Raw genomic sequence first — 14,739 nt, 5'->3', positions numbered from 1 at the left:
TAAGTAAGAAGAGAAAGACAAGCTCCCACTGCAATATCATATAAACTTGTTTTCCCGTGTAATTTACACTGCATTAAAGCCGCTAAAAAATAGATGGTTTAAAAACAAACAATAGTCTCTCAAGCTTGTAGGTAAAAGATAGAAAGGTATTCAGTGCTTAAAATAAAAAAGTGTAAAAATAAACCCTGCTACCCTTCCCCCATCAGTCTGAATATTTCTCTCCATGTGCTTTCTGTGTTCATATCCATGACACTTTGAATTAATTCTTTCCCCTGAGGGATGGATTACCTTATCTAGTATGGGCATTTCACTAGTTGACAATGAACTCATGAATTAATCTGAATATAGAAGCTAATTACAATAAAACCTGTTCAGTGTGCTCACTTAAAACATTTCCCCACCCTAAATGTTAATCTTTAAAAGACCAAGGCAATTGGCACAAAGGCAATGTTTCCCATTTAAGAAACTTTTTATTCTTCCTATACCAAATGCATTATTTCCAGTGAGAGAATCAGTGAGGTAGCATTATGCTTGAAGGTCATCAGGGTACTGTTTGGGTAATTGTACCCAACATGGTCTAAAAGGTCAAAATGACTAAAAGTTTTAAAGGGAATTCAAGGGAAAAGTGTAGACAGAAAATGGTTGATATAATAGGAGGAACAGTCACTAAATCGAAAGAAGGCAATTGAAATCACCTATCCCTTGGGTGTCTCTTCACATTTTCCTGCAAAGCAAGACGTGTGTATAGAGCTGATAATCCATTAGGAGTATATATAAATATTTTGAAACAAATACATATATATCTCCTCAAAATAGCATAGAAATTTATTTAATCTTTAGAATGACCAGTTTTTCAAAAGAGTCTAAACACCGTTACCAAACTTTTTATAGAGTTAGAAAAATAAGTATTCCCTATGCATATTATGGCTCTCACATATTTGTATTACCAAGACTTTGTAATACTTACATAGTCATAGTCTAAGGCATATCAAGCCATCAGCAGTACAAAGTGATTTGCTTTTTTTCCTGCAGAATCCCCAAATATAAAATTTATAAGAAATTTGCAAGTAGCCTTCTCGCCAATCTTCTGATTACATAGATTAAAAAAATAATAGAAAATACAATGGATGAATTTTCCTAACCAAAAGTCCTAGGGCAGGGGCCAAATTTCTTTGTCTCCAAATCAATTCTTCTTCTCACCATGCCTCAGTCTCTCACATAGTGTGATATACACACAGGCAGTACAGATACTTGCACCCAGGAATGGGAGTGGGTTTGGCTTCACTCCTATGGAATGCTTGATCTGAATTTGGGTACAGGTGAAGACCCTGCTTCAGCTCTAAGCTTAGAAAGGAAAAATAAAAAGTCAGGGAGGAAGTGCCTAGGGACTCCTGCTGCTGTTCTTTAGTTGCAAAGTCTTGTTCAGGCTCCTCTGTCCATGGAATTCTCCAGGTAAGAACATGGAAGTGGGCTGCCTTTTCCTTCTCCAGGGGATCTTCTCAACCCAGGGATCAAACCTGTGTCTCCTGCACTGCATGCAGATTCTTTACCACTGAGCCACCGGGGAAGCCCTTAGAGACTCCTACCCATGTACTGGTAAACTGCTCCCCTAAAACTGAGGGTAAAATAGAAATCACTATCTTAATTTTTTAGACAGTTGCAGGAGATTGTACGCACTAAAGCTCTGTTACATCATGTGTATCTTTGTTAGTGGTAGATAAAAGCCACTGAGATTTTTTTCCACTCACAAGTATGATCTAGAATATTTAACACAATGTTCTGTCATCAGCCTTCTGCTCCCACCAGTCAAAGACAGCTCTTCCTTCAAGTCTTCTTTTCCCATTTCCTCTTTTAGGGTACAAAGATATTTGACTTCTGCATAACATTTGACATTGCTAAATCATAAGAATCTTGATATTTTGCTTCACTTATTTATTCCTCTCTTCGTATTTTTGAAATGCCTTTAAAGTGACAGATCTCTAGGATGCACTATGGATTTTTTCCCCCCCCAATTTGGTGCTGGAGAAGACTCATGAGTGTCCCTTGGACAGTAAAGAGATCAAACCAGTCAATCTTAAAGGAAATCAACCCTGAGTATTCACTGGAAGGACTGATGCTGAAGCTGAAGCTCCAATACTTTGGCCACTTGATGCGAAAAGCCAATTCATTGGAAAAGACCCTGATGCTGGGAAAGACAAGGGGCAGGAGGAGAACAGGACAACAGAGGATGAGGTGGTTGGATGGCATCCCCAACTCAACGGACATGAGTTTGAGCAAAGTCAGGGAAGCCTGGCATGCTAAGGTCCATGGGGCAGCAAAGAGTCAGACACCACTGAGCTACCGAACAACAACAACAACAAGGTATTATCAGTCACTTATACCCTGAGAGTGGATAAGTTTATCAGATCTTTCCTGAGAACTTGAAAGGGTTATTTTCCAGATCTTCCTTGCTATTTGGAGGTCAGAGTCGGACACCACTGAGCGACTGAACTGAATTGGAGCCATTAGGAAAGACAAGGTTATATCTAATCATAGGTATAGCAGTGCATACTTTTAGGACAATGGTATTAAGAAGGAATGGCGAGAAATTTTTTGTTAAGAAAGTAGAATGCTATGAAGATTTGAAGGTTGTCTGACTAAGCAACTACCCTCATAGACTGTAGAAATACCTTAACAAGCAAACACTGACCTGAGGTGTCTGAAGTCTCAGATGCCTGAGATTGACAGTCAGCCTGGAAATGATAGCTCTGAGGACCCAACTGATTCTGAATTCTGGAGCACACTGAAGAGGGTCAGTCCTTCTCATTTTCCTGTGAAGAAGTAAGAAACAGGCTTTTTGTGCATTTGAACAACCTTGCCCACTAGAGAGCAGTAAATGAAACCCACATAAATGAAATGCTTTCCCTCAACGCTCCCTCTGCTTTTTCATGTGGATTTTCATCAACTGCTATCACATGTAGGTTATCAGGGTACTTCTTAGCATGCAAAAATTTAATGCATCTTCAAGAATTGATAACCAACTAAACAAGATGTCAACTAGAAAATTGTGTCTTAAGAACTACAAATTAAACATATTTCAGTTAGTATTTTTGTTCATGGTCTTGTTTATGTAAACAAAGAACAAAGATGACCAATATCATTTCACTCATGCAAGATGATCAAGAAACTAAAGTGTAACAAGTCAAAAAAAAATAAATAAATAAAGTGTAACAAGTCATAGGATGAATTGTCTTATTGGAACAAACAAACAAAACAAACAAGCAAAAATCAGAGTTATCTGTATTGATTTCTACTAGATTATTCTAAGCTAAAGAGAGAAACCTTTAATACATTTTTTCTTTCCTGCTGTTACATATTAGGATTGAGAATTTCCAAGTGCACGTAAGCACTAGGGGAAATTTTCTCAAAAAGAAACTTCTGAAAATTTTCATCCCAAAATGTTTCACTTTCATCCTTTTCTGTTTTTCATTTTACCAGATGCAAAACCTAAGTGTTGGGCTGTACCCTGCAGGCCTACAAGCCCTGGAGATGGAAGAAAAGAGCGGGTAGTCAGCAACAGAATCATCCACAGTTTAATGGATGGGGAAGCTCATGCTTCTGCAGCGAGGTCCTGGACCAGCACCCCACCTTGTGCAGCTGACAGCGGACAGGATAGGACATGATGGCAGTCTTCACATGGGCAAGTGGATACTGCCAGTTATAGGGGAATTGACAATTGATGGCATCAGGTAGGCTCATTAGTTACCAGGGAAACTAGTAGAAGAACATGCCCTCACCGCCCCTTTGATAAAAACTAGCTGAGGCTTGGATCAAGAGTGCAGGAAGGTACATAAGATTAAAGTGAAGCAGGCACTCACTGGGCAGAGGATATTTAGAGAGCAAGAGACCAGTCCTCTAGAGTGGCCTGACCCTACACCACATCAATTGCAGAGGTGAATAATAAGATTTAGATAATAAATATTGCTAATTCCTTAGATTAAATCTAGAATTTAATTTAATTCAACTAATTTAATTTAATTAATCGAATTAAATTTAGAATTTCTAAGTCCAAATATAATGAAAATTTAAACTTTTACGTATGTTACCATATATATGCACTGCGGCAGCATTTTTTCCTTTTATTCTTGCCTTTACAACAAATAAAATTTTTCACTTTGTTCTTTATTTTTACCAGTTTACTAATTTTAGAACAGTAGTTTCTCACTGATACAAATCAGGAACTGAGCTCTGATATCATGGATCAAGTCTTATCTGTGAAAATTTTTGTAAATGAAGTTCAATCGCAATATAGATGTGCATGGGTGTTTAGTCTCTCAGTCGTGTCTGACTCTTTGCAACCCCATGGAGTTCAGCCCGCCAGGCTCCTCTGTTCATGGGGATTCTCCAGGCAAGAATACTGGAGTGGATTGCCATGCCCTCCTCCAGGGGATCTTCTCAACCTAGGAATTGAACCCAGGTCTCCCACATTGCAGGCAGATTCTTTACTGTCGGAGCCACCACAGACTTGTGTCTTGTGCCTGGCTGCTTTCCTGCTACAATGGCTGAATTGAGTGGTAGGACAGAGAATTTGTGGTACACAAAGCCTAATATGGTATTAGGACCTTAATAGAAGCACGATTTGGTAACCACTTGTGTAAATGATCAGAGAAGGCAATGGCACCCCACTCCAGTACTCTTGCCTGGAAAATCCCATGCATGGAGGAGCCTGGTAGGTGGCAGTCCATGGGGTCACTAACAGTCAAACACGACTAAGCGACTTCACTTTTCACTTCACTTTGTATAAATGAAAGTTTATTTCCTGAAAGTAGAATGATTTCATCTATATTCATTTAGACTTCCCTTCATTTATAAAAGCTATATATTTAGGTCTTTATTTGCCTTTTAAATTATTGATAAAACAATATGAATATTCAATCTGCCATGGCTTTATTGATATACTAAATTTGTCATATTAATTTCTGGATATTTTCTCCTTGGTGCCATTAGTTTGAATCTAGGCACTTTGATGTATGTTTTCATTATAAAGAGGTAATATATTTTGATGATTACATTTACTAATTTTCTTGGGTTTTTATTCATTTATTTTTTTAAAATAATGATTTTATACATTAAAGATGGTCCATTCCAAAAATTGTTCAAGTTTCTTTAAAATTTCTTAATTGCAGAGATTAATTTCATGGAAAGTAACTCTTAATTTTTCAAGTCTATATGAGAATTACATAAGGCCATGGATTGAATGTATCTGTCAGGCCCCTGACACATAGTTCAGTTCCATTCAGTCGCTCAGTCATGTCCTACTATTTGCGACCCCATGAATCGCAGCATGCCTGTCCATCACCAACCCCTGGAGTTTACCCAGACTCACATCCATTGAGTCGGTGATGCCATCCAACCATCTCATCCTCTGTCATCTCCTTCTCCTCCTGCCCTCAATATTTCCCAGCATCAGGGTCTTTTCAAATGAGTCAGCTCTTCGCATCAGGTGGCCAAAGTATTGGAGGTTCAGCTTCAACATCAGTCCTTCCAATGAACACCCAGGACTGATCTCCTTTAGGATGGACTGGTTGGATCTCCTTGCAGTCCAAGGGACTCTCAAGAGTCTTCTCCAACACCACAGTTCAAAAGCATCAATTCTTTGGCGCTCAGCTTTCTTTATAGTCCAACTCTCACATCCATACATGACTACTGGGAAAACCATAGCCTTGACTAGATGGATCTTTGTTGACAAAGTAATGTCTCTGCTTTTTAAAATGCTATCTAGGTTGGTCATAATTTTCCTTTCAAGGAGTAAGTGTCTTTTAATTTCATGGCTGCAATCACCATCTGCAATGATTTTGGAGCCCCCCAAAATAAAGTCAGCCACTGTTTCCACTGTTTCCCCATCTATTTGCCATGAAGTGATGGGACTGGATGCCATGATTTTAGTTTTCTGAATGTTGAGCTTTAAGCCAACTTTTTCACTCTCCACTTTCACTTTCATCAAGAGGCTCTTTAGTTCTTCACTTTCTGCTATAAGGGTGGTGTCATCTGCGTACCTGAGGTTATTGATATTTCTCCCGGCAATCTTGATTCCAGCTTGTGCTTCCTCCAGCCCAGCGTTTCTCATGATGTACTCTGCATAGAAGTTAAATAAGCAGGGTGACAATATACAACCTTGACGTATTCCTTTTCCTATTTGGAACCAGTCTGTTGTTCCAAGTCTAGTTCTAACTGTTGCTTCCTGACCTGCATACAGGTTATCAAGAGGCAAGTCAGGTGTTCTGGTATTCCCATCTCTTTCAGAATTTTCCATATTTTATTGTGATCCACACAGTCAAAGGCTTTGGCATAGTCAATAAAGCAGAAATAGATATTTTTCTGGAACTCTCTAGCTTTTTTGATGATCCAGTGGATGTTACCGCTTTTTTCTCTGGTTCCTCTGCCTTTTCTAAAACCAGCTTGAACATCTGGAAGTTCATGGTTCATGTATTGCTGAAGCCTGGCTTGGAGAGTTTTGAGCATCACTTTACTAGCGTGTGAGATGAGTGCAATTGTGCAGTAGTTTAAGCATTCTTTGGCATTGCCTTTCTTTGGGATTGGAATGAAAACTGACCTTTTCCAGTCCTGTGGCCACTGCTGAGTTTTCCAGATTTTCTGGCATACTGAGTGCAGCACTTTCACAGCATCATCTTTCAGGATTTGAAATAGCTCAACTGGAATTCCATCACCTCCACTAATTTTGTTTGTAATAATGCTTCCTAAGGCTCACTTGACTTCACATTCCAGGATTCTGGCTCTAGGTGGGTGATCATACCATCATGATTATCTGAGTTGTGAAGATCTTTTTGTACAGTTCTTCTGTGTATTCTTGCCACCTCTTCTTAATATCTTCTGCTTCTGACACATAGTAGGTTTAAAATAAATATTAGGCATTATATGAGACACATATACACATGTATCATAATGATGGATGTTAATTAAATTAAGACAACTAAATTAATATGGATTTAAGTATCTTTTTCTATATTTATTAACTATGACTTTAAGCAAATGACTAGTACTCTCTCAGTCTCATTTGTTTTCATCTAGAAAGTAAGGAAAATAAATACCTACTGTGTGAGTCATTTATGAAGATGAACTATAAGGTTGCTATTTTTAACATGAATTATAACTTATACACTTAAAAGTTTAAAATATTCCTCATATTCTGACTGCATATATTTTGTTATGCCTAATATTTTTGTGCTTAATCATTTTATCTTTTTATTAGTATTAACTTTATCAGAATTCTGGAAATTAAAGAAGCATTTATTCAAGAAAAATGACTGGGTCATGGTAAGAACAGTGAGCTTAGTAGCATTTTTTTAAATTAATTTACTTTTTATTGAAGGATAATTGCTTTACAGAATTTTGCTGTTTTCTGTCAAATCTCAACATGAATCATTTGCACTATTTCAATCAGCCTAACCCAAATTTTCAGTAGCCTTGAAAACCAATAGCTTTACAAGCTACTGGAGAAAACAGAATAGGTTGGAGTTGGAGCTACCCCAATGTTACATTTCCGGAAAACCACTACTGTTTGATCTGACAGCTCACTGAAAACCTCCCTTCTCAGGACTAATTTTATTTATCCAATTCACATCTCTGTCTGTGGGAACAACCATTTTCCTATATGATTTGTTCAAAAATAATTAGAGAAAATTGTTTAACATCACAATTGCCTGAGACAATGATACTTTAGGGTTAATAATAGGCTAACCAAAAAACGTACAAAAAACCAACAAAACTGGGGAGAATTTCCCTGGTGGTCCACTGGTTAAGACTTCATGCTTCTACTGCACGGGCGATGGGTTCAATCCCTGGTTAGGGAATTAAGATCCTGCATGCTGCACAGCTGTGGCCAAAAAACCAAAAACCAACCAAACAAACAAAAAAGAAAACCTGGGAAATAAAATGTCCATGGTAGGCTTTGAAAAAGTAGAAAATATTTCTGGGATCTAGGAGGCACATGCATGTGCAGGGTGGTGCACGTGACCAAGGAAAGCCTGAGAAAGGCACAATCTCTCACATACAGCTCACCTCATACTCTGTGCAAGTAGAGTTGTAAACTGCCATCTGGAATAAGGCAAGGCCCAGAATGCATACAGAACATCTTAGCAAAGGTTTGGAAAAAATAACAACAACGGAAAATTAAATCCCATACATGTGGGTTGGGGATAGCAGAAAATAGAAACTGTACCTGACAAACTAAATATTAGATTTACTAGACAGAGAATTTAAACATATATTAACTATGAAACTATGTCTGAAGAATTAAAGGAAAAATGTGAGAATTATATCCTACCAAACACTGACCAACAAGGCAGAAAAACCAAGTAGAAACTCTAGGTTTGTAAAGTACATTAAATAAGATGAAAACTTCACTTTAGAGGCTCAAAAAGCAGGACAAGAAAATTACATAAAATCAGCAAAGTAAATAACAGTCAGGTGAGACTCTCTAGTCTGAGGAATAAACAAGCAAATAAAATAAATAAACAGAGTCCTCAGAAACCTGTGGGTCATTGTCAAGTGTTGCAACAAATACCTGATGGGAGTCTAGAAAGAGGACAAATAAAATTTAAAGAAATAATAGTCAAAAACTTTCCAAACTTTATTAAAAAAAATAATTTGCATACCCAAGAACCTCAAAAACATCAAATAGGATAATCACTATATTTAAACTATAAAATTAATTATAGGCTTAACTGTAAAAGCAAAGTTGTAGCTCTTTGAAGAAAATTTAGAAGTGAATTTTTGTATTCTTAAATTAGACAAGTTTCTCAGATGTGACACCAAATTCATAAGTGACAAAAAACAGATAAATAAGATTTCATCATATTAAAACCTGTTGTGCTTCAAAGGACAGAATAAAGAAAATGAAAGAAAACTTACAGAATGGGAGAAAAATTTTGCAAAACATATCTGATAAAGCACTTATATCCAGAACTCTCATAACTCAGCTATTAAAAGACAAATAAACCAATTTAAAATGAGCTAATTACTTGACTATTTCTCAAAAGATTATATACAGAGATTATATGAATGTGTATAAAAATATTCAGCATCATTAGTCAGTAGGAAAGCACATATCAAAATTATAAAGATATAAATTTTCACTCACTAGGGAGTCTACCCAAAAAAGGAAAAGATAGGCAATAGCAAGTGTTGGCATGGATGTGGAAAAATCAGAACAATAATACATTATTGATGGAATTGTTAAGGGGGGAGCATTTTGGGAAACAATTGCGTCCTCCTTCAAAATGTTAAATATAGAGTTACCTTAATGACCCAAATATTCAATTTCTAGGTATATACTCAAGAGAATGGAAAACATATTTCACATAAAAATAGTCTTTGATACTGGATTACATTGAATGTATATATTAATTTAAGGAGAGCTGACATTTTCCATACTACTAATTCTTTAATCAAAGCACATGATATATTTTTCATATATTATCCTTAATATTTTCTTTTTCCTAGATTGGAATTAATTTTTTCTAGCTAACAATGTTTTAGAAGCATAGATTATTGATTTCCTTCCTTTCTTAATATATGCATTTATATATTTTAACTGGAGAAGGACATGGCCACCCACTCCAGTATTCTTGCCTGGAGAATCTCATCAACAGAGTAGCCTGGTGGGCTATAGTCCGTGGGTCACAAAAGAGTTGCACACAACTGAGCGACTAAGCACAGCACAGCTTATCTTAAAGCATACTTTTATCTGAATCTTACATATTTTATTGTAGTTTCATTATCATTTAATCAAAATATTTCCTACTTTCCATTGTAAATTCTTCTCTTAATAATGCATTTAAAAAAATAGATTATTTCCCAAGCATTCAGAGATTTTATATTTTTAATTGATTAAAATATCCCAAATTTATAATTGGTATTTTATGTTTATTCAGTCAAATTTGTTAATCACATTTTTAAATGTCATGAATGTTATCTTTATTTGATTGTTTATTATAAGTTAAATAGGTTACACTATGCCAAAATATAATTTAATGTTTAATAAAGTCATTAAAAAATTGTTATTATTTATATTTTGTAAATGAGGAAGGGGCTTTCCAGATGGCCTGATGGTAAAAAATCCACCTTCCAATGCAGGAGACACAGGAGATATGTGTTCAATCCCTGGGTTGAGAAGCATTCCCTGGATTAGAAAATGGCAACCTGATCCGGTATTCTTGCCTGGAAAATTACATGGACAGAGGAACCTGATGGTCTACAGTCCAGGAGGCCACAAAGAAATGGACACAACTGAGCAACTGAGCAGACACACACACAAAGGTAACCCAGAGGTACAGTGGAAGAGATGTGGTTTGGATGCTTTAAATCACTAATAAGTTTCAAGCCATAAAAGATAAAAGGAATGATCTCATAGCATAATTCACAGAGAGAACTTAGAAGTCTATGAATGGATTTCAAACAATTTTAAAAACTAGTTTCTTAGGATGTAAAGTAAGATGAGTATGGTCATTGCTGTCTAGTCATTAAGTCATATCTGACTCTTTTGTGGCCCCATGGACTGTGACCCACCAGGCTCCTCTGTCCATGGGATTCTCCAGACAAGAATACTGGAGTGGATTGCCACTTCTTTCTCCAGGGGAAACGTCCTGACCCAGGGATCAAACCCAGGTTTCCTGTGTCTCCTGCTTGGCTGGCAGAGTCTACCACTGAACCACCCGGGAAGCCCATACATACATACACATACACACATATTACTATGTGCTAGATATGCACCATATGGTCTTTCACTTACAAATTTAGAAACATATTTAAATCATGACTCTAGTAAGTAGCAGAGTTCAAATTTGAGCCCAAACTTAGCTCTATTGTATAATCACATATATATCATTTTGCTTTCTCTCTGCCTCCAGGACCATGAGTCCTACTCACTTATTCATTAGCTAGATGAGGAACATGAGGATCTCAGGTCACATCAGACGTGACCTTAGGTTTCCTTACACCTAACTCACATATCTTTTGATTAGTCCAAACCTCTTCACAAATATTTTGAGTTATGAAATGTTTTAGAATCTGTTAGCAAAAATCAATCTATGACTTAATCAAAGTATAATAGTATAATTATTACATAAACTTTGAAGATTATTTTTTGAAAACTCAAAGTGCAAATTGTTTTGCAAAAAAAAAAATGCTGGATAAAAGGCAATGGAAACCATCAAAGGTTTGGCATATTTTATTTCATTTTGTCATTTTGTTCTGGGATAAAGATTTACCATTTTAAGGAATATAATAAAATGCATGTGCTTTGGTTAAATAAGTCATGCTATCAAATGCAGACTCCATTATAAGCTTTTTCTTTCTCCAGAAGGAACATCCATGCCCTATAGTGTTTTCAATAGAATTACCGACTATAGTTTGTTTTCACACCAAATATGTGACTCTTTTCAAGTTAATGGATAAATTTGCTCATCTCTTTCTTTATTATAAGTCAAAGATAAATAAGTCTTTTTCACTCAATCTGCCGAGATAACTCGTGCCCATGCCGAAAGGTGATCTGTTCTAATCAACTTCACGAAGTCTGATGGAATTACACTGAACATATCTCATACCTGACACAACTACAGAATGATACAGTTCAGGACAAACATTGGTGACCTGAATAATACATGACAGACAGATGACCGGGTGAGAAAAGTAATTTTTCACCTACACCACTTGAGTTTCTTTATTAAAGGCTGAGACATGTTTGATGGAAAGAAGGCTGCTATGCCAGCTAAAAGCTGGTGTGTTTTATTAATAGCTTGGTCAGTATTCCCCTGCCGTTTTACTATTTGAAACATGTTATTTTGGCAGTAAAATACAATAGACATCTACTCTGCATGAAAACTCGACATTTCAAAGACATTTCATAAGAATATGAAATGGTTGGTAATTAGATATTATTATTTAATATACTTATATGGTCAAGAGTATTAAGTTTACTGAATAGAAATATCATGTTTTAAATTGAAAGATAGATTATTTGTGAGTTGATGGTTCAGAGTTGCTTATGTTTTCATTTTGCAACACAATTTATGAAAGAAAATGCATGAGAGAGTGGAGTATATCATTGGTAAAATCTTACATATTTCTAATGTATTATTTTAGGCAAAAGGAAATTTAATTAGATTAGAGAGAATTCTTGACAAATACCTTAGCATCATTACTCAATTGCAAAATTTAAAGGAAAGATATGATATAATGAAATGTTAAATCTTATCACTAAAAAAATACAGCTTTATCACTTTAAATAAAGAAGTAAATCAAACTGCTTCATTCCGAAAACTGGTCTTGATAGACAAGTTTAGATGAAGAAACATGTCATCTATAGCTACAATATTTATCTTACACGCATGTAATAAATATACATAGCCTTTTAAAATAGCTTGTTTACTCAAATTGATGAATGGTATGTCTCCCTTGTAATTATTAATTTATACAAGTATCTATAAAATACTTATTATGTTTTAGGCCTTCTTTTAAAATCTGAGATACAGCAGTGAATAAATGATTAAAATGTGCTTCAATGGGGTATACATTTTAGTGGAAGAAAAATGATAAGGAAATTTTATATTGTGCCAGTTGGAGAGGTTCAGACTGTAAGAAATCTGCCTCCAATGCAGGGGAGCCCGGCTCAATCCCTGGGTCGAGAAAGTCCCCTAGAGAAGGGAATGGCTACCCACACCCGTATTCTTGCCTGGAGAATACCATGGACAGAGGAGCCTGGCAGGCTATAGTCCATGGGTTTGCAGAGAGTCAGGCACAACTGAAAGACTAACATTTTCACTTATCACTGTGAAAAAAAAATAAGGCAGAGAAGGAGGAGGAGGAGTAAAGCTGTTATAATAGAAAAAGGGAGGTCAGGCAAGGTCTTAGAGATAAGACTATATTTAACCATGAATATTTAAATGAATTGTGTGATATGTGTAGAAAGAATATTTGACACAGATAAGAGCAAACAAGTAGGCTTTGTGTCATACATTGTTGGAGTGGGGACAAAGTTAGGAGGTGAGGTCAAAGAGGTACAGGAAGTGGTAGGAATGGCCATCTAGACCATGTTAAGGATTCTGTCTAATTTGGAAAGCCATTGTAGGACCTTGAGCAGTGAAAGACATTATTCTGACTTTATTCTAAGATATTTAGGCGATAGAGATGGACAGGGAAGCCTGGTGTGCTGCAGTTCAGGGGATCACAGAGTTGGACATGACTTAGCAACAGAACAACAACAACAACAAAGTTAAAGAAACAGATCCACCATGGAGTCAGAACTGGCTCTTCCTTGCAACATATTTAAAAGGTTACACCACTGGGATTTGTTGATGGTTTAAACATGGTAAATGTAAAACAGATAATCAAACATGAGTTCAAAGTTTTGATCCTAAACATATGGAGGGGTGGAATCGGAGTTACTAAATTGAAGACTAAGAGAGGAGCAGGTTTGGGGAAAATGGAAAATCAGGAATTAGACTGTTGTATTGTTTTACTAGGAATGCTGTGACAAAGTAGTACAAATAGGGTAGTTTAAAACTACATAAATATATTTTCTCACAATTATGGAGCCTAGACGTCTGAAATCAAGGTATCAGCTGGGAAATCCTCTCACCAAAGCCTCTATGGACCCTTCTTTGCCTCTTCCAGCTTCTGGTTTCAAACATTCCATTTGTGGTAGCAAAACTCCAATCTGTCTCCTGGCATGAGGCATTCTCCCTGTATCTCTGTGAGTTCACATGGTCATCTTCTTATAAGGAAACCAGTCACACCACTATAATAACTTCATCTTACTTTCCCCCACTTTAACTGATTTTATGTGCAGCAACCCTATTTCCAAATAGGAAACATTTGTGTGACAGACTCAGTGACATTCTGAGTCTGACAACATAAATATATATACATACACATATGCATATATATCTATATATATCTGGTCCTATGGCATCTGGTCCCATCACATCACTTCATGGCAAATAGATGGGGGAAACAATGGAAACAGTGACAGACTTTATTTTTTGGAGTTCCAAAATCACTGCAGATGGTGACTGCAGCCATGAAATTAAAACACACTTGCTCCTTGGAAGAAAAGCTATCACCAACCTAGACAGCATATTAAAAAGCAGAGACATTATTTTGCTGAAAAAGTCTGTCTAGTCAAAGCTATGTTTTTTTCAGTAGTCATGTATGGATATAAGAATTGGACTGTAAAGAAAGCTGAGCACTGAAGAACTGAAGCTTTTGAACTGTGGTGTTGGAGAAGACTCTCTTAAGAGTCCTTTGGACTGCAAGGAGTTCAAACCAGTCAGTCCTAAAGGAAATCAACCCTGAGTATTCACTGGAAGGACTGATGCTGAAGCTGAAACTCCAATACTTTAGCCACCTGATACAAAGAACTGACTCATTGGAAAAACCCTGATGCTAGGAAACATTGAAGGAGGAGAAGGGGATGAGAGGAGAGAGGATGCGATGGTTGAGCAGCATCACCAACTCAGTGGACATGGGTTTGAGCAAGCTCTGGGAGTTGGTGAAGGACAGGGAAACCTGGTATGCTGCAGTCCATGGGGTTGCAAAGAGTTGGACATGACTGAGTGACTGAACTGAACTGATATAGTTCCCTGGTGGTTGAGATGGTAAAGAATCTGCCTGAAATGCAGGAGAGACTGGTTTGACCCCTGGATCAGGATGATTCTCTGGAGAAGGGAATGGGTATCCACT

Source organism: Bos indicus, chromosome 14, assembly GCF_029378745.1.
Source record: "Bos indicus isolate NIAB-ARS_2022 breed Sahiwal x Tharparkar chromosome 14, NIAB-ARS_B.indTharparkar_mat_pri_1.0, whole genome shotgun sequence".
Classification (NCBI taxonomy): Eukaryota; Metazoa; Chordata; class Mammalia; order Artiodactyla; family Bovidae; genus Bos; species Bos indicus.
This window is presented reverse-complemented; position numbering follows the sequence as displayed.